Here is an 18519-nt window from a genome sequence, read left to right on the forward strand (position 1 = left end):
ATGTATTATTATTATGTATTATGTAATATATGTATTATGATATGTAATGTAATGGACATGATAGTTAGACAAGTTCTTAAAATTTAATAGATGCAATGTCTGACTTCAGTGATCTTTATTTTCTAAGCTCTGTGGGCAATTCTCAAAGCTAATTGTGATACTTTCCCTTTCCTTTTTGTTTTAATTAACTATATGTAAATACCACTGGTTTGGAATGCCAGTGCAGATCAGTAGGAATTTATCATCACAAGTTCCCCGGTGGCTTTTCTTGAACGGCCCATGACCTGCTGGTCAGTGATCATCTTTGCTTTGAACCAAAGAATCAGATCATGCTGGTTTGCCATTTTCAGTTTTACCTATAATTGACCAGTGCGTCTTAATCAAAGACCAAATAACTTCCCGGATCTCAACAGGAGAGCTCAACCAGTGCTTCAGCTGGCATTTCATCCATGTAGGCCTAATTATGAAGTCAGTAGTCTTGTGTTATAGTCTGTTACAAATAAATGTCTTAGTCTTAGACAGCTCCTGTAAGTTTAACTCCAGCAGCTGAGGCTATTTGTGTTTGCCTGCTGGATGCAGATTTGTTTTAATTTCTGACTATTAAAGAATCCATATGAAATTTATTTGTATTATATTCTTGCACACTACTGGCTCAAATTCACATGAATTACTAATCATGTGTCTCAGTTATGTGAAATATCAGTGGGCAGCCTACAGATGGCTCTATGCATAATGATGTAGTGTTGAGTCATATTCCTATGTTCATATGTCATGCTCTCTTCTGATATCCAACTGTGGTCTTTTTTTTTCCTTTTGTGAAAGTCACATAAAAATATGCTGTTGTTTTCAAGAAGAACACCTTTAGTAGGTCACAAATGCCATAGTATGAAGGCATTTGAAACATATTACATCAACATTTACCTCAGAATTAATTGAAAACTGAGAGATTTACTTTTATTATGTCACCAAACTCACTCTGAACTTTCCAAATGATGTTGCAAACCAAATTTAGGATTTTAATTCAGTGACTTTGCTGTGGAATTCTGATATAACTAAGCAGCACAGAACTGAAGATGCATCCAAATTACACATTTAAAGCCAGTGTTAAGATCTCATGATACTCCACGAGTTCCAGTGGCAACCCCGGTTTTATTTTTATGATCTAATGGATTTGAAAAATCCTTTGCGAAATGAGCTTGGTGGCACAGTAAAGGTGGAAGTTTTAATTTCATGTTCCGTGTTTCATGTCGATTCTCATGTTTCATGTTTCATGTTGATGCAATTTAATGGGTGATGTCAAATTACAAATTCATTAGTGTCACCTATTGACCATGAAAGTCACAGCCACTAAAAACCTGTTTGTGTTCTCTCATCTAAAGCTCAGAAACAAACGTCAGAGGATCTCAAATGAAATTAATCGCATTATAAATGAAAACAGCTGAACATTACACACTTAAACGGTTAACATATTATTATAGAACCCATGGTATATCAGTGTATCATCATATGTCATCATATCAAGGGAAAAGAACATCTGGGCTGCCCTCAGCCTGCCATCAAGGCAAAACGGTCCCGGATAAACAGCAGAAAACGGATAGATGGATATATCACTTTTACAGGTCATGATACAATAAATAATCATTCAGCTTCAATTCAGAATGAATTAATGTGTTCCATTAAATTGATTGGAGGGTGAGTCAGGTTAGTCCAGAGCTCTTTTCTCAACAGCCTGCCCATCTGTGCCCTCGCTGCCTCACTGGGGTGGAGGAAGCTCTGCTGGATGGAAGATGTGCTTGTAGAAATGTGGATGCAGTTGTCCTGTCTTTGTAGCTGGACTTTAATAAGGAGCTCCAGCCTTCACTTCCATGGAGAAAAAAAATATGATTTCATAGTAGATTCACATATTTTCACCCATTCCCTTTCATTTATCTCTTTTCAGCATCACCTCTTATCTGTTTTGGGATTTGTGTGTGTGCATGTGCAGCAGCTAAATTGGTGTGGGTGGATTCTTTTTTTTTTTTTTTTCTTCTTCACGGTGTATCAGATACACAGATCCGGCTTCAGATGTAGCTGTGTTGGCTTTTTATTTCATCTGTCCTGCAGAGGTGTTCTCCATTTTGGTGTCATGCTGCTGGCCACCCTGCAGCTCCCCTCTATTGTGTGCATCTTCCTACTCTGAAGCGCTGCTTACGGTGACGCACGTCTGTGGGCTGCACACAGTTTGTCTCAGCCACGCTGCACAGGTGGCTCTTGCGGCCAGTGTGGGGAGCTTAAACAAGCTGTAAGCTCCTTTTAACTTGATTTGTTTGAATTTTGTTGCCATCTTTGCATTTTGATGGTAGGTGCGATTGCTTCATATTGTACCTGGGTGTGATAACCCCCCACTCCCCTGCTGTTCAGGTACAGAAGTTTTTACATAGGTGGTGCTCTCTTCTTTGTCTGTTTATCTCACTGCTCATGCTAACTACCCAGTGCTTCTGCTGTTACCAAGAAAGTAGGCAGGGCTTTTCTTGAGTAAGCCCCACCCAACTGGCTATCGGTGGCAGATAGCATACCAAGTAGGTTTATTAATATGACACAGATTATTGCTTAAAAGATTCCAGAAATGAAGGTATTTGTGTGAGTAGGGGAGAGTGGGGTAATTTGTGCCAAGGGGCAAGTAGTGCCACCCCTGTTATCTAGAAAACCATAGAAGAAGTTGGTCATGTGACCACATATTTTTGAAGAGGCATCCATTTCACTCATCCTGCAAAGAAGGGAGACACATGGCTTGAGAGGTAAGCACATTTAAGTTCAAAAAACATTTTTTTTGCCCTCCAAAGTAAAATTTCCATGATCAAGGTTTTTTGATTGCTGTGTTTGAACAATTATAGAAAACTTTGAAAACAGTTCACACAGGTTTTAGTACTTTAGTAAGCTACACCATGAGTCTATACAGTTAGCATGATGTTAGCTCAAAACAGCTGGGGGATGCATTTTTTTTCAAAATGGTGAGCTTGGGGTAATTTGTGCCAAAGGGCCTGGGGTAAGTTGTGCCAGTGGCACAGCTTGTGATTATATACTATATATTACTTTATTGTATTTTATTGTTATTGTACATTGTCTTCTTACCTTTAATCACTAAAACTATTCAGATTCAGATGAAGATGATTTGCAGGTGCTCATTTTGGAAGTTTTATTTTGTTCTGGGTATGTGTTCATGTGGCGCTGGGCCTTGTTATAGAAAAGTGGCCTGTGATCTTGTTAAAATAATAAATAAATGTTAAATAAATAATTTTCTATTGAATTTGTTTTACTTTTATGTAGCATTATCATTTGTGAGATTAAAATGATCTGTTTTACTTCAATTATCAATGGCACAATTTACCCCAGTGTATTCTCTCTAATGGCACAATTTACCCCGCACCGGGGGCAAATTGTGCCACAAAACCACTTTTTTTTCAAAAGCTATATTTCTCAAACAGTTTATATAAGATCCAAAGTGATTGTTCCCAGGGATGCACAACATCCTAAACTATATGTGCATATTTTAGTTGGAGGCATTACTGTAATCCTCTCGCTTTAAAGGCACTTTAAGTAAAAATTGGCACTATTTACCCCACTCTCCCCTACTGGTGCTGGAAGATCAGAAAATTACAGTAGGAATAAGGATATCCGCACACTTAGTCAGTGCAAATTTCACTGACTAAGAAGTGAAATTTGCACTGACTAAGTGTGCGGATATCCTTATTTTTACAGAAATGAAGGTATTTGAAATGCCACTTTTTCACACACACACACACACACACACACATGCACAAAAAAACCTGTCACTGATGACAGTGACAAACGCAGCAGTGATGTTGAAGGGTTTTCAATGTCGTGACCAAGTGTGTATCCCTAAGAAAATCTGTGTTTTTTTAGGCGAAATAAAAGTAGTCAGCTTTATTTTTTACAATTATTATAGATGTTTTAAGGCTGTAAAACCCCTCACTACACACTTTATACACTTTTCTCAGACAGGCATTAACATTTTCTCACCTTTCTCTCTTGTTTAAACACTCTCAAAGTTCAAACCTTCATAGAAAAATAAGTCCAGTATTATAGAATGAACGCATTCTGTACTGTACAGGAGACACGGCACGGAGGAGATTGATTGACAATGGTCTACAGTCCCTTAGCCAATCAGGACGCAGAACACAATGCGCGGGCTCTCCCTTAGCCAATCAGGACGCAGAACACAATGCGCTGTTAAAAAAAAAAAAAAAAAAGCATGCAAAATTGCACTAAAAAAAAAAATCCGCGGAACTGCGAGGCCGCGAAAGGTGAACCGCGTTATAGCGAGGGACCACTGTATACACATATATGGTTCTATATGTATGTGTTGAAAATGTCTGAAAATTCAACAAATAAAATCCCAAATCTGAAAATGTATTCACAAAACAGTGTCACATCATCATGACACACTAGTCTAGCGCTGTCCCCAACTCACAATTTCGCCGATTTGCTGTTTTGAAATGCTAACTGAGAGTCAACTCTGGATTCATCATTTTCATCGTATTTTTTATTTTATTTTATTTTTTTTTGTATGCGCTTGTTGTTACTTCCTGAATATCCCTATGTGCTGCGGGACTATTGAGTTCTTTAGTTCAATGGCAGCCGCAGCCTCGCCGGTTGAGTCGGCTCTGTTTTGAATCGGCCTCCTTCTCTGAATCATTGAATCCCGTTCAGTGAGGGAGAGAAAAGGCGCTGCGTTAGCATTATCAGGGAAATAATATGGTTCATCGTCTGGATGCATCAATAGTGAGTTTAATGCTTCTTTATAAAATCTGAATCCATCAGAGACGCAGGACTCGTGCCCTTCAACATCCCTGGCCTCGTGTGCCGCTGCAGAGTCACCATCACCTGATCAGGTAACAGAGAACATCTCATCACATGTTTTTCTGCCTTGTTTTGCTGAGCACACACTGTTTTTTTTTTTTTTTTTTTTAATATATATTTCATATTCATAGAGCGCCACACACATTCACACCTGGGAACCGCGCTGCACAGCCACTCATACTTGTAGGCGTACCATAGCAAATCAGTGTGTGTGTTCCTCTGTTCCTCTGTGTAATGCAGCTTCCCAGTACAACCACAGTCTTCTGTCTCTTGGCCACGGAGCAGCTCCGCCGGCCAGCTGACAGTTGGGGGAATGATTAAGGACAACTGAGCTGTGGCGGCTGAAGGACGGAAGAATGTTATCCGTTCCCTTTCTGGCCCACCAGTCTGGGGATTCAAACTGGTGTCCTCCTTCCCTGCTTTGTCTTCCCTCCACTGCAAAATAACATTTGAACAGCTTGAGATCTGATATGTGTTGGTGGTCAGATAATTCATTCTTTGTGCTGAATTATCACGGCCCCAGCATCTGGGCGTGAAAGAGGCTGACATCTAAATGGCGTAATCTCAAAGGGGGTGTTAGCTAAGCTGTTAACCTTTCGGCACGTCTCCCTGTAGGGGAGACTGGGGTAAGATGAGCCATTTTTCATATTTAGGATCACTACATCAAGGCAATCATAGTTTTGTCGCTAACTAACATATCTGCATATATTTCAGGATGTTGTGCATCTCTTCAAACAAACAGAATGAGTGTAAACATAACTGTTTCTATAATATGGCATGTCCAAAAAAAGTGGTCTCGTGGCACAACTTACCCCGTGTATGGGGTAAGTTGAGCATAGGGGCGGGGTAAGTTGAGCCGTATCCCTACTCCCCCTCCACCTTCCTCCCCACATCCATCCCACCCCTCCCTCACCTTCTCCCTCCCTAAATAACAGTCACTTCTTCACATTCATGTGTATTTTTATTTATTAAACACAATCCAACAGGTACAATAAACAACTGTTTTAACATGCCTTAAAGTGCACTTGGGAAGAGAACATTAACAGCTGTGTTTTTGGAAAGAAAACACTAGAACACTAGTTTCTTGGTTTCCTTGCTGACAGTAAGGTCAGTTATGAACATATGAGCGTAACACATTTGAACGCTGAACCAAAATACACTTACTTCATACACTTAATATGTAATTAATATTTATTTTATTTTTATTTTTAATTAATTAATTAAATATTTTATTTATTTTTTTATTCATTCATTCATTCAATATTTCATATTTATTTAATATTTAAGACATTTAGGCTACAGCCAAAATACACTTATTAAGTGTATGGGGCTCCGGCTCAACTTACCCCTGGCCAAACGGCTCAACTTACCCCAGAGCTACCATTTTGACTTTTTTAGTCCCCACAACTAAAATGGTGAACTTTAATGCTAGGTGTATGACCTCATGTTGTTGCTCATAGATACCACAACTGATGTATAAAACAAATTTAAAATGATCTGTTTTGGTCTTAACACAATTCTCATGAAAGTGATGATAGATTGAATTCACTTTCAAGGGTAAAAAATGCTTTTTTGGAAATAAATGTCTAACCACTTTACCCATGTGGTTCTTACCTTCACAGACTCCATGAAATGATGCCTTCCTCCTAAATATTTGGTCAAATGATCAATGTTTTTTACCGTTTCCTAGCAACAGCGGGTGGCTCAACTTACCCTTTGGCTCAACTTACCCCAGTCTCCCCTATGGGAGTTAGCTCAGCTGCTGACATTGTAACGGCTAACATTGTAGCCTCAGCAGCTAAGTATCGTATTGTATTGCACTGTAACACAACGCATTGCATCGTATCATGCTGGGATGGGATGATGCATGATGAATGCCAATCTGTACATTGTTCCTGATATCAAGACAAGCTTCCTTTGTAGGGAAAGCACTGACTGTATTGGACACTGTAAAACAGCTTTGTCGATTTAGCCTGTGCCTCTATGACGTAAAAGCGGCTATTTCTGTCTCCTGCGACCCCTCTCTGTAGCTTGCTGTCTTGACTTGTCGTACGCAATAAAAGACAGACCACAGAAAGCACATACGTTGCAGTGACATATGCTTTAATCTCCATCAGGTGGAGCCTGGAGTGGGTCGGACGTTTTGTGTGTGTGTACAGTGGTCCCTCGTTTAGCGCGGGAGTTACGTTCTAAAAATAACCTGCAATAGGCGAAATCCGCGAAGTAGTCAGCTTTATTTTTTTTTACAATTATTATAGATGTTTTAAGGCTGTAAAACCCCTCACTACACACTTTATACACTTTTTTCTCAGACAGGCATTAACATTTGCTCACTTTTCTCTCTTGTTTAAACACTCTCAAAGTTCAAACCTTCGTAGAGCAATAAGTCCAGTATTAGGAGACACGGCACGGAGGAGATTGATTGACAATGGTCTACAGTCCCTTAGCCAATCAGGACGCAGAACATAATGCGCTGTTTAAAAAAAAAAAAAAAAGCATACAAATTGCACTAAAAAAAATCCGCGAAACTGCGAGGCCGCGAAAGGTGAACCGCGTTATAGCGAGGGACAACTGTATAAGTGTCTGTCTGCAGCTAATCTCGGAAACTACTGGGCCTGTTATTGGTATATTTGTGTGCACAGTCATGACTGTATGATGAAGAATCACTCGTGGTTGTGGTGATCCAAAAACTTTGAAAAACGTTTGTGTTGCGGGTAGAGAAATCCAAGACGTGTTGTGTTTTTTAGCTGATTATAAAACAGACGACTGACAAGGAAAATACGGTAAAAAGTGTCAGAGGCTGCTGTAATCTGTCAACAAGCAGGGGTTAAAATGGGTTAAATAGCCTGATACTACACAGCTGTAAAAAATTATGTGTACAACAGCTGTTCCTGAACTCTGTGAGAGAGAGACAGAGAGAGAGAGAGAGAGAGAGAGAGACCTTAATAGTCATTTTAAATTTTGCCATTTTAATTTGTGCTCTTTTTGAAGTGTGGTGTCTGTTAAAAGTCATGTGACTTCTGGCAAAAAGCAAGCCATAGTTTCCCATCCACTGGTGTAATGTGTGTAATAAACAGCAACAGATACGGAGAGAACATTAATTTAAAAAGCGTTTGGCAGTACGGTCAGCTGCTGAGTCTCTCCTGAGTTTTGCTCAGCAGGTAAGGTAGCCTGTAGTCCAGAGAGATCCTCCTGGCAGAGATCGGCACTCCTCCAGTTGTATCACGGCCCGTCTTGGATAATGAATGAATGAATGAGCTGTCCTGCGGTGTGTTTTGTGGAGCCTGATGGTATCACCTTGTCAGCTTTCTATGTGATTCCTATGAAATTGTGGAATTCAAAGTTTCGTTTTCATGACTAAAACAATCTCAGGGGCTTTTGGTGCACAAGTACAACTCCTTGTAGCCAAGCCTTGTTGCTGCAAAGAGAGTACAATATTTTATTCAATTAATCCTTTTCAATATGTTTTTCTCATTCTGTTTTTTCCATTATTGTTGACCCTGACTATTGAGGTCATTTGAGTATACTGTTATTGTTATACCTGGACCTTTAGTGCTACCCTTGCCGGTCCATGCGTGTCTGTGCTTTGTTGTTCTACCTTATGTTTATATCTGATGCCTGTTGGACGTATTAGATGACCGGTCACTCTGAAACTGCATTGATCGTGACACATGTTGTGTGAGGTCAAGTTTATATCCAGGTGTTTTAGATTTCCTTGACATGTGACCATACCCTGTATAAGAGTGTGTCAGTCAGTGTGCTCTTTCGACCTGAGGAAGATCAAAACATTGTCTGATTTAATAAAACTCCAGCTGCAAGCTCCAGACAGTTTCCGGGAATCTCTTCTGGAGCTAAGATGGCATTGGAAACTGGAGACTCAGTGCAGCGTTCATCTGCTATCTAAAATCATTTCTAAATATATTATCAGTGCATAGCAGTTTGGCTAAACTGTGTGTCATTGCTCTCTGTCAGCTGTAAAAACCACTATCACCACCTACATACAAGCATATTAATTTTAAAAAAACAAATGTGACGCTATTACATATGATCAAAAATGAATTGGCTGGCTAGTATGGAAATATTAGACAGCTGTATTTATTGTGCCTTTTTTGTTCATTGCCTAGCATGTATCAGCTTTGTATTCGTTTTTATTTTTTGAGTCATCAAAGCTGGCATTTGATTTACTGCCCATTTAATGTAATGACATTTTCTTCCTGTCCAGCAGGTTACTCATTTCACATCTTCTTCTTTTTTTTTTTTTCATACTTTCAAGAAACCCACACCAATGTGAAGAACAGGTCAGAACTGCTTAGTTCAGTAGACATTTGCCAGCAAGTTGAAAGCATAGTCTGGGACTCTGCCTTGAAAATGTGGGAGTGGAAGTACAGATGGATTTCTATGTTCCTTTTGTTCCTCTGTTTCACCCCCTATATATTCAGCGCTGCTTAGTTGCAGACTGACTTTTTCTGGCATTTGTCCTTCTGGGTGGAAAAACCTCGTCTGCTACTTCCCGCCTGTGTGGTCAAATGCGGAGCGACTCCACTTTCCTGATGAACAGTGTCGAGGTTATGTGGAGGAGGCACTTCACCAGCTGACAGTTGCTTTCGGTTTCGCCGCACACAATTTTCAATATGGAGAAGCATAATCCATACAGATGGATGCAGAGTGCAGACTGTCTGCAAAACCGTTATTGACAGCTTACAGAGTAGCCACTGTGTGAGCTGTCAGAAACTGTGAGGCGCCCAAGAATAACCTGCTATCCAATTTCAACTGGAGGAAAACGAAAAGAAAAATAAAGCTCAATTACGCCAGTTTTCCTTCATGTGATTACTTTGAAATGCTCATCTAGCTGTGTCAAATCTGTGATGAGGTTGTATCCTATTGAATGAACCAACCCTCTAAAGCCTTTTCACTGAACGGTGCTCAAGTATCGCACGGCACTGTGGCAGATGTGATCACCAGGACAAACGCCAAGGAGACAGCGTTATTGGAAATCAGCACCTTTTCATTTATTATTTTAATTTTTTGGAAAGACTATTTTTGGAAGAAGAACCCGTTCGATTTAGCGATGTATTTGGCAGAATATAAATTGAAATGTCCTAATGTTATCCAGATTATTTCACTCCTGGGGCATTTTTTTCCGAGGTGTGTCGTCTGCCTGCTTTGCCCATCAAAGGGCTGGGCTTCAGTGATTTGGTGTCCACCTCCTTTTGCAGAGTTGTAGTCCATTTTGCAACCAGGAAGCAGGTTTTAGCTCTAGACCAGGGGTTTTCAAAGTTATTCATGTTCTAGACCTACAGATTGTTCTTCATTAAGCCCATGGACCCCCCCGTTTGAAGTGATTTCTTCCTGCAGGGACCCTAAAAAAAAAAAAAAAAAAAAAAGTACATTTTGCTCTCAGAGTCAAATTGTTTTAGCCCTTTGAAACCTAAGCAAATTAATTTCTTTCAAAAAAAAAAAAAAAAAAAAAGTGATTACCACAACTGCTGAAGCATTAAAAAAATCAGAAAAATGGCAAATTGGCACTAACTATTTTTTATAATTGTTAAATATAGTAATGGTGGTACTATTATCTCCTTTCTCATTTATAGACAGCCACACACATTTCACACACACAGAGCACCCAGCCCAGTGTCAAGGCAGAGCGTGTAATAGAGCCACCTGTCCTCGAGAGGAAAGCGTGGCAGTGTGACGCTGAGGTGAGGAAAAATACACGGTGGAATGAAAGAGCAGTGACGTGACACAGTCTAAAGGGGGCGACAGAGCGCATGTAACGAGGTCAGTGGGGGTGTTGGTGTTGGAAGGGGTCAAATACACGGACTTTCCACGTACAAGCAAAACAAACACTGTTTTTGGCCAGTGTTGCTGGGTAAAGTTTCCTAACGCTAACCTTAACCTTAACCTCACCTTAACCAAAAGTTTTAGCGAACATCAGTTAAAGAGCTAAGAAGATAAGGAGCTAACAATTATCAAACGTTAAGAAGCTACTGAGCTACCGATGAATGTGTAGGCAATCCAAAAATGTGACCCTGACAGTGCCCTCTGGTGGAGCAGCGGGTGTATTACACGCTTTGGCGTCATATAAACCCTTGATTTAGACTGCCTTTAGTGCAAGACGTCTGTTTGGTCTGTTTAAGGTGAGGTTTTGTGAGGGTTTTCAGGTCTTCATGCCCACCGCCCCCGCTCTATAGGTCAAACTCTGTTCTGTCAAGTGGAGGAATGGCCGACGATGCAACGTATTTTACCTTAAACCCTCCTGACGTTTTGGAGGTGGCATTCCAGGTGGACCAAAAACAGCTTTACAGTAGCACAAAATTGATCACTTGCACTTAATTTGTGTTCACTGGCGTTCACCCAAACCTTGATTCCAGTACTTCACTCCCCTCTAACTCAAGAGCTTCTTTCATGTCTGCGGTTATCTGTACTTGCAGTGCACTGGAAGATTACTCGATGATTTGCCATTGATGATTACATATTGATCTCAAAACTAGTGTCCGTGAGTGCCTCTCCAGAGGTCAGTGTGTGTTGGAGGGAGAAAGAGGTGCTGATCTAATTCCTGCCACGGGGATAGATTTACCAGGTTATGTTTTGTTTAGAATCTCAAAGCAGATTAAAAGTGCGGCGGAGCGAGGATTGGGGATGAAGCACTGGCCTTGTCTTGTTCCCCTCGTCATCATCTTTTAATCATTTCGCTTTTCCCTTTTTCTCAAATCCCTTGACCCAGTAAAGATGTTGCTCTCCCCTCTCAATCTTCTCTGTTTGTGTTGCTGACAGATATCACAAGCACGCTGCTCTCGGTGAGCTGTGCTTTTGTACTCGTAAGGTTGCTTCTCACCGCTCGTGTGTACTGCTCTTTTGACCGCACAATGCACGCATTCAAAACCGTTCTGTTTTGTTTGTGTTGAATGCGAACACATTGACCTTAGGCCTCATGCATGGCCATGAAATTACAATGATTCTTGGTGTGTGGCACAATCATAAATCTTAAATACATGAATCACTATTGAGCAGTGGGTGCCACGTCAAGCTTTCTTGGATAGAATTTACAGTTCTGACCAGCAGTGCAGCCTTTTTGCACATTACTGAGATATTTCATTTTGTGCTGATATCTAATTTCCTGTGGTTTCTTTTTTGTATTCCTAAATTATGTCAGAAATCCACAGAAGAATGCAGAATGGGAGTCATAATATGAAAGAACAAAATAAGATTGTAATTGGGTCTGTGTTGGCTCTGCTGTTTATTTGAATGATGGTAATGGCTCGGAAAAGCTCTTTCCTCCCCAAATTATAAGCAGTGGGAGGAAAGCCGTAGGACGGCAACTGTGTATTGAAACTTAGTTACAAAAACATCATCAGCAAGACGATGGAATTTTATTGCACCGGATAACGAGAGCATTCAGTCAAAAAAAACATATGTAGCTGCTTTACCTCCCCTCTTGAGGTGACAGGCGTAGCTCTATAAATTCCACTGTTACAAACTAAACATAATAAAACATTGAAGGGAGGAAGAAGGGCTATTAAAAGTGAAGAATAATCAGGCCGAATGTGCCTCTTGCGGTCTTCATCCAAGACCAGATGAAACGGCGAGACCTCTTTCAGGCCCAAGGATAAGAAGTCCGTGTCCATATGCTCCGAATCGGTTGAAAAATATGCGTGGCTCCGAGCCATGCATCATGGAGGCTCAAACGTCTGCAGGTTTACACTCCAACCAAACATCTCGGCGGCTCATTTCGCCGACATGGACCCGTTCAACCGGAGCGCACGAGCTAATCACTGAAATCCGTTGCCGTGGTGTTTGGTTGAAATATAAAGTCTGCAGGATCTCGATCGTTGATGGCACATGGCGAACAACAAGTCATTAAATATTTCGTATACGTTTTATAACAGAGACCCCCCTCATTGCGCCGCATTTAGTCTCCGCTGCAATTGTGCACGCTGAGGCTGCATTCCAACAAGATGTGGGCGTTGTGGTGCATTGGAAAATAAGCGTGTTTTTCAGCTCTGGAATAGTGTCATCCATTATGTCTACATGACTGCACAAATTTTGTTGAGTGGCGGTGACACCACAAACCACAGTGTAACATTATTCTGTACGGTAAACCGCCGCGAGGAAACTCGATGCCATTAAAAGCTGATGGGGAGCTACGGCGCCGTGGCTGATCACAATGTCATTTTGGTCATGTGAGCATAACTCTCAGCTCTATTCATAAAGCACAGACTTGACATCTTTAGAAGTCAAGGTATTTGAGGTCATGAATGATTTTGCAGTGTAAAAACAACGGCTAAAAAGGCTTTTCCTTGGCACTAATCACTTTGCAAACAAAAGCTTAAGTTGGCCCAAGAGAGATCATCGTTCGTACCATCGTACTTACGTCATCTCTTTCCCATGCAAGCAGCGGAGCCTGTCTTTAAAATGGTTTGATCCTTTGTCAGAATAGTAGTTTTCAGTCTTTTAAACACATTTTCCCGCAGACTGTATCCCATGCTGCTGCTGATGCCAGGTGAAAAGAGGAGCACTCCTCCTCTAGCCCTATTACACTGCAGCCCTCTCCATTGTTGGAGTCGCTTCTGCTTTGCCAAATCAGCCTTGTATTCATCACGGAGATAGTTTCAGCCAAACAAAACAGATTTATGCTAATGCTCTACAGTGCATGAAGTATTTCAAGTATGAAATATTCATATATTCCGGCAGTGTAGGTTTATATAGACCGGGTTTAGGTTTATTTTTACAATTTGCAGCGTAATAAACGATGCCAATGAATATTTCAGCCCTCGTTACTGTGTTGTGCAAAACGAGCAAAAAGGTTAAACTTGTTAACGGTATTACACAAACAGCGTTTTGAGTGCATGCCCTGTTTTTTTTTTTTTTTTTTTCTCCCAAGATGTGAATCAGATCTTGGGTCTGGATTGTCACAACTGACCTGAGGTGCAGCATTCAAACCCAGATGAATTGTCTCTTTGCCTCAGTGATTTGGAGTGACAGATGTGACCGTCATAACCTAAAGCCTCACCTCCTCTTCTCATGAAACCTCACACCTCGCAAACTCCAGGCTGTTTCCTATATGGCTGCATAACACACAGTCCGCAGAGATTTGTGTTTTCTCCTGCCTGCAGCTTGCAAAAATAACAACTGGGCTGTAGTTTCTGATATAATGTACAGCAACGCCAACTTGTAGGGAAAAAGTGAAACCTGAAAATGTACTACATGTACTATGTCCTATAAAATGTCCAGTGTAGCACTGGGTAGCCAATATGTCACCTTGAGCTAATACTCCAACAATGTGTACTTATGCATTTTGATTTTATATTGGACTCAAAAAATCATTCTGCTTCATCCACTGCAGATAAAAATAGAAATACAGGCATTATTGCATGAAGGACATTATGGATGATGATTGATTGCTCTGTAAATCTTGAATGTGAACAACAACAATTGATGTGAGGGTTTTACAATCACATGGCCTTTAATGCTGTGAGGATATAAAGCTAATATTTCTGAACTAGGTAACGTAGTCATATCCCCTCCAAGTATCACCTTGTTTCTGGACTTGTGGCGTGTTTTTCCTTGGATTTTCTGTTGAAGAAGTTTCTTTACTTTATTTTTGCCATGGCCATTACCACTGCACATACTAACTACGCACTTCTGTTTCCAAATAAGCTGCTTTTACTGTTGCTAGAGACATAAAAGCTTCTCTTCCTGTGCAGGATGTTTTTTTTTTCTTTCCCAGGAAGGAGATCTCAGATAGCAGCTGTCAGAGCAGCAAATGTAAAAGCTTTCATGAACTGGATAAAGATGGGAAATACGGGTTGGATTGTTGCAAAATAGAAAATTCTTTATGAAAATGCAACTATTTACTCCTTTAAAGGACCATGTTTTTTTATATATGGATTTCAGGTCGAAACACGCACCTTATAATGTTCTTCAAGTCAAATTTCAAGTCATCAAAACACGACAGTGCTGCAGCTTTCAGGAAAATGAATGTGGATGACTTTATAACAGTGATGAAATACTGGTGTGAAGAAAGTTTGAAGTCTCTGAAAGTTCATTTTCATATCACAGTGGAATGAATGGAAACCAACGGCTTGATTAAAAAGGAGGAAAATGATATTGAAGCTCTAAAATACAGCTGCTCACTTTGGGAAAAGATTAGCAGAAACATGAAGTAGAGATGATGTTAAACATGCAAAGTCACTTGTATTTTCCTCTTAATGTGAGCCAAGTAAATAGTAAAATGAGACATTTCTGAAAAATATAAAGCAAAAGTCTTAAAAACAATGACAGCAAATTCAAAATAGTTGCATCAAATCACAAAGCTGCTGTAGCCCTGACCTCATATGCACCCTTGGTTGTACGGTTCACACGTTACCTCATGCATTAATGTGCTCAGTATACTTGCATGCATGCATGTCTTTGAGAGCGTGAAATTACTTTCATATTTGTTTTGTGTGTGCCACTCCGCTACGAGCGTGATGGCTGAATACAGAATGAGCGACCATTGTATTACTTCCTCCCTGGAACTCTTTAAAGAGCACACAGCTCCCCAGCTGCATGTTAATGCAATCATTATTTTACTCTTTCTTTTGCTGATACTACTTTGACCTTCAATGCATTCTTCAGCTCATTTTTCTCCGGGGAAAAGAAATTGGCCACATAACAGAAGAGAGAAGCTTCCAGTTTGGCAGTCCTGCTCCCCGAGTTAAGCAAGAGGACTGGAGTGGCCACCCGTTCCAAATTAATATAAGTGGATATCTGTGAGATTCCCACTGTTTTGACAGCAAGGTGAACAGCCACTTGAATTATACATGCTAACAAGAGCAACGACGGCGACACCATGGGACGCTGCTCTGCTGTCGGTGAGTTGAATTCACAGACTCCCACAATAAACTGGAGTCTGCAAAATGAGCAATGGGGTATGCATGGCAACCTTATCCGCTGTGCTCCGCTGTTATTTTAAATAGATGCTCCTACCGTTTGGACAAGGGCATATAGATGAATGCTTTTTGCCTACTTATGGAACTTTGACAGTGATATTCATTATTTTTCACTATCCTTGTCCAAAAAACTAAACTAAAACTCTGGTGTGTTATTTTCCTGCGGTCTTCAGCCTTTATTGGCCTTAGTCACCTGTTCTAAAGCATGCAGAACAGGAGAAAAAAAAAAGGTTATGACCTTTTTAAATAGAAAACAGGTTGTTGTAAATTCGCGGACAAGGTCAATAACGTCTAAGTTCACGTTCTTTATCCTGTAAAATGAATAGTCCCATCACTTCTGACCTTGTTTACTTTAATCCCATTTTTCAACGGCTTATGAAAAGCAAATCCCCCCGAGAACATTTTCTTTTTTAATCTTTATGAAATGTGCTCTGAAATGAAATGTTTTTTCTAGTGTTCAGTCATGGATATCCATGTGACCTGATAATGGAAGTAAAGAATTGTGAATAATAAGGGTTTTTAACCTCCAACCTCTTTTCCACTGCAGCATAATAGATCTTTTAATTACCCTTTCTAGGCCTGTCAGGATGATTTCGTATTTAGTTCTCAGAAAGTTCCCTTGCTGTTTCCACAGGGTAAAGCCCGTGGTTCGCTGAAAGCACGATCCTACTTGGATAAAGTTTTTGCCTTCAGTCATTTACAGAGAAAAGAATTGTAATGTTCCCCCTTCACGCGGAAAGCTGCTGGAGTTGGACTATATCTGCACAGCATGGTGAGTCATTCCCGGTGTTGTGAGCCTTCGGCAGGCGACCTGGGAGGCCTTCTCCCCGCAACGCTTCTTTCACTGCTGTGTGAAGCCGGCTTCAAATCCAGTCTTCACAACAAACATGTTTAGAAAGTAGTGTGTGGTCCTTGAATCTCTACCAGGCGCCCTGCAGCAAGCTCTCTGGGAGAGTGAGAACGTCTAAATAGCTTAAATACGGGCACGGTATCCTGGAGGTTTCAAGATCCAGAGAAAGACGTAAGGAAACTTGCGGGGCAAACTTACCAAATGTAGAAGAAAGTGATCCTGATTCTTTTGAGCCGCAGACAGGTACCCAGAATAAATTCTAGTGCCGCAGGACCAAATTACCACACAGCCATCTGTCTTTCCGTGGCAGATTTTCACATAAAAGAGATCGCTGCCAAGCAAATACCCTAAAATGTTTGAAAAGTTTTGGAGTGCCTCTGGAGGGTTTTAACACATGAGCACTTACTCCTGATTGAGGGAAGATCATACTGTGACTGTGCGGCAGCTTTTCACCCAAGCTGCCATTGCGTAGGCTTTATTTTAATTGCATGAGTGGATGACTTAGGTCACCCCTTGATAAAACACAATCGGTCACAATTCAGGTGATGTGGTTAAGGTCGTTTGGCTGTAAGAGGCTGTGAACAATGTGAGATTGACTCCATCCAAAGATCTGAGCAAACATTTATCACTTGAAACACGAGTGGCTACCTTGGCATCTTGCTGCACAACTCAGCCAGCGCAGGCAGCGGCTTTATTAAGGCTTTTTATTTCACTTGCACTGAAAGTGAACTAAAACTGGTAATAGGTTTTTTTTTTTTTTTACTTAAAAAGTAGTGTCCAGATGTGGTAGTGTTTGTTAAAGTGCGCGTCCAGATGGGAAAAATTTCACAGGACAATGCTGGTAATGTAGCACATTGCACATCAGTGATTTTTATGAACAATCTGGATGCCATACATGTATTACGTTATTTGTCCCGAATTCCCCTCGGACTCTGGAGGATGTCGACCACGCCATGTATTCGTAACCCCTGAATTTTGTTTGCACGGCTTTTTACCGTCCCTTATTATTTTGTGAAAATGTGCTCTTCCTGTTCCCGCGAGCCATCATTTATCAAACGCTCGCAGGGCACAGATATCTCCCTCGCAGGCTGTCGGCCATGCTCGGCAAATCAAACTTTTCCCGCGGCCCGTTTGCCATCGCACCGTAAAATCTCTTTCGTTTTCACGCCAGGGAAGCTGCAGACCTCGGGTGGGCAGCCGAGTGCCACGGAGAACTGAAGACATTCAAGTCTGCGCTCCAACCAAACATTACACCGGCTGATTCTGCTGATTTTTTTTTTCTTCTCCCGTCTGGTTGAGGCGTATGAAAGGGTTCGAAAACATAGTTGTTGTTGGAGATAGAAGACACAAATACAAGGCCTTACCTCCATGTAGAACTAGCACGTGTCGACCTGCTGATGTTTTAGGTGATAAATAATAAATAATTCTCTAATACAAACGAGGTGAATGTCATTGAATGTTTCCTAGTGTTCTGGTTTAGCTTGACTTCAAACATAGATGCGTCCCCGCGGCTGCTTTTGCCCGTCTAAAGCCTTACAGCGTTTAAAGAGAAACGAAACCTCAAACCCAAATCTGTGAAGCCCGACCCCCAATGGTGAAGAGTAGAGTGCATGGGCTTTGGTAGCAGGTGACGGCACCACCACAGAGTTTCATTGAACATATTTGTATAATGACAATAAAGATCCATTCCATTCCATCCCTTTAGACTTTAACAGGTGCCGCCAATGACCAGGCGTAAGCGCTTCATTCAGAATTAAGTCTTGATTGAAAGTTTGCATCCTGTTTTATCCAGTTTTTTGTTATTTGGTCGCCTTGGTATCCAGTTTTCTACCCAGGCAGGGAAGCAAACCAACAGCTCCTCTTCAAACGCAGTCAAAG

General features: G+C 40.9%; 1 protein-coding gene across 1 annotated transcript in view; it reads left to right on the forward strand.

Annotated features, from left to right (window-relative positions):
* Positions 1-18519, forward strand: part of tmem132e (transmembrane protein 132E) — a 436525-nt gene that overhangs the window by 104182 nt on the left and 313824 nt on the right. The gene's annotated exons all lie outside the window — the stretch shown is intronic.

The sequence above is a fragment of the Myripristis murdjan genome, chromosome 14 (assembly GCF_902150065.1).
Source record: "Myripristis murdjan chromosome 14, fMyrMur1.1, whole genome shotgun sequence".
Lineage (NCBI taxonomy): Eukaryota > Metazoa > Chordata > Actinopteri > Holocentriformes > Holocentridae > Myripristis > Myripristis murdjan.